This window comes from Macaca fascicularis, chromosome 4, assembly GCF_037993035.2.
Source record: "Macaca fascicularis isolate 582-1 chromosome 4, T2T-MFA8v1.1".
Lineage (NCBI taxonomy): Eukaryota > Metazoa > Chordata > Mammalia > Primates > Cercopithecidae > Macaca > Macaca fascicularis.
Window position 1 is genome coordinate 152,657,475 of NC_088378.1, and position 3,388 is coordinate 152,660,862.

Genomic DNA, 3,388 nt, shown 5'->3' on the forward strand with positions numbered 1-3,388 from the left:
ATACACTGAAAAATTTTGGATCTTTGGAATCAAACAGAACTGAACTTAAATCTAAACTCTGACACTTATTGTGACTTTAGGCAAATTATTTAAACTCTCTTCTTGCAACAAAAAGACAACAATCCCCACTTTGTAGGGTCAGGTAGCTCAAAGGAGTCAATGAGTGTGTGAGCCCGGCCAGAGCCTTTTGCGGAAGTCATTCCACGAAAGCTCCCTTCCCTTCTACCTCCCCACTCACTCATCGCTGATTTTTTATAGAGTAACTGGGAAGACAAGACACACACTTAAATATGGAACAGACAGGAGATAATAAATTGAAAATGATTTGGTGTGTACACCCAAATTTCCTTATCATATTAATAATTTGCCTTTATATGTTTTGAGACTATATCAATAAAGTCTATACATATAGAATTATATCTTCCTGGAGAGTTGAGGCTCTTGCAAATACCTTCACGTAAGGTAACCCCTAATAGTGTTGTTTTCCTGAGAAGCTCATTTGTTTGATATTCCATGAGTACGCCAGCTCTCTTTCGGCTAACATTTGCCTGGTTCAGGTCTGTGATTCAATATCTGCAGTTCTGAAAACCAAAAAGCTTGGAAAACAGAAAGTTATTTTTATAATTCTTTTGGCAGCAAAACCTGATCTATGCCAATGTAACACTATTTATAGTCTTTATTTATTCTACTTAGTGTGAATATTTATGTTTCTTTCAGAAATATTACTGCGTTTGATTATGGGGTGCTGCCTCAAACTCCGCTGTGCTATATAATGTATAACACAGACCCTGTATTAATTTCTTAAATTAATCTGAATTTGAAACACATTTGGCTCTAGGGTTTGGGTTAAGAGTTTGGGGTGCACTCTCTATAAATGTCTTTTTCTGTCTTCTTATGTTTTAGGTATGTATCTTTAAGTAGCATTTAGCTGGATTTGCCTTTAATCTAATCTAACAATCTATCTTTTAAATGGAAGATTTAGGCTATTTAAATCTCTTTCTGGCCGGATGCAGTGGCTCACACCTGTAGTCCCAGCACTCTGGGAGGCTGAAGCAGACAGATTGTTTGAGCCCAGAAGCTCTAGACCAGCCTGGGCCACATAGCGAAACCCTGCCTCTATTAAAAATACAAAAAAAAAAAAAAAAAAAATTAGCTGGGTGTGGTGGCATATGCCTGTAATCCCAGTTACTCAGCTATTAAGGAGGCTGAGGTGGGAGGATGGCTTGAGCCGAGAGGTTGAGCTGTGATCGCACCACTGCACTCCAGTCTGGGTGACAGAGCGAGACCCTGTCTCAAAAAAATAATAGCAATTATAAGACAAAAAATTAAAATAAATAGAAAAATCTGTTCTTGGTGTGTTTGAATGTTTTTGTCTTCTCTCTCTTTGCTTTCTAAATATTCCACTTTGTCTACAGTTTTCTTATTTTGAACATTCTATTGGATTAATTGGGCTTCTCTTTTTTTCCCCAAGTTTTTGCTCAATTAGCTAGGAAGTTATATACCGTCTTTATTCTCTCAGTGGTTACTTTTGAAATATTTTTCATGCATATTTAACTTGAAAATCCAAATTATTCCATATCTTTAGCCTATGTTTCAAAAATTCCAAGACCTTTCATTGCTCTAGCTTTGGCCACACTCTTTCAGCTTACAATGCTATTGCCTGGTATTTTTCTTTATATCTTATTTTTTAATCAAAAAACTAGCCATTATTATTTAATAAAGATTTTTATTTCAATTTGTGCCTCTATTTACTAATTTGTTTGCACATCAATCTGTTTATCGAACGTATATTTTTTTGAACAGTTACTATAGGCCTGAGGACTCAGCAGTGAGCAAAGTGAAGCCTCTGACATACAGGACTTAATTTCCAGCTCAAACTGTTTCTTCTTACCTTCAGATCTTCCCTCTGGGATCATTTTCCCTCTTTTTCCTGTATATCTCTTAGATGTTCTTCTACTGGGGGTTTGTTGTATCTTAATTCTTTTTCATTTTAGATAGCTTTATTGAGATACAATTTGCATACCACACAATTCCCCTATTTAGAGTATAAAATTAAATGTTTTTTAGTATATTCACAGATATGTGCTATCATCACCACAGTCAATTTTAGGACATTTTTCATAATCTCAAAAAGAAACTCTTTACCTGTTAGCAGTCACTCCATAGTGGATTGAACAGCGTCCTCCCCAAATTCATATCTACCTGGAACCTCAGAATGTGACCATGTTTGGACATAAGGTGTCTGCACATGTAATTAGTTAAAATGGAGTCATACTGGATTAGCATGGGCCCTGGAACCAGTAATGAGTGTCCTTATAGAAGGGGAGAGGACACACAGAGAAGACCACGTGAAAATAGAGAGGGCCCGGTGCGGTGGCTCATGCCTGTAATCCCAGCACTTTGGGAGGCCAAGGTGGGTGAATCATCTGAGGTCAGTAGTTCGAGACCAGCCTAACAGGAAGAAACCCTGTCTCTACTAAAAATACAAAAATTAGCCGGGCGTGGTGGCACATGCCTGTAATCCCAGCTACTTGGGAGGCTGAACCTGGGAGGCAGAGGTTGCGGTGAGCCGAGATTGTGCCATTGCTGCACTCCAGCCTGGGCAACAAGAGTGAAACTCCATGAGAAAGAAAGAAAGAAAGAAAGAGAGAAAGAGAGAAAGAGAGAAAGGAAAGAAGGGAGGAAGGGAGGAAGGGAGGAAGGGAGGAAGGGAGGGAGGAAGGAAGGAAGGAAGGAAAGAGGGAGGGAGGGAAGGAAGGAAGGAAGGAAGGAAGGAAAGAAGGAAAGAGGGAGGGAGGGAAGGAAGGAAGGAAGGAAAGAAAGAAGGAAGGAAGGGAAGGAGAAAGAGAAAGAAAGAAAAAAAGAAAGAAAGAAAAAGAAAGAAAGAGAGAGAAAGAAAGAAAATAGAGAAAGAGATTGGAGGGATGCAGCTGCAAGCCCAGGAACACCAAGGTTTGCCAGGAGCCACCAGAAGCTAGAAGCGGAGAAGGAAAGAGCCTTCCCTAGAGCCTCCGGAGATAGCATGGCCGATATTCGAGATTTAGCACTGCTAGCCTCCAGAACTGAGAGACAATACGTTTCTGTGTTTTAAGCCATCCAGTTTGTGGCAGTTTGTTATGGCAGCCCTGAGAAACAAATGCACTCTCCATTCTCCCATTCCCCCAGCACCTGGCAACCATTAGTCTGTTTTTTATCTCTGTGGATTTACCTATTCCGGACATTTCATATCAATGGAATCATGCAGTATGTGTCCTTTTGTATTTGTGTTCTGTATTTGTATTTGTATTCTGTAACTGAGGATAATATGCTCCAGGTTATTCATGTTGTGGCATGTGTCAATGCTTCTTTTTTTCTTTTTCTTTTTCTTTTTTTTTTGAGACAGAGTCTC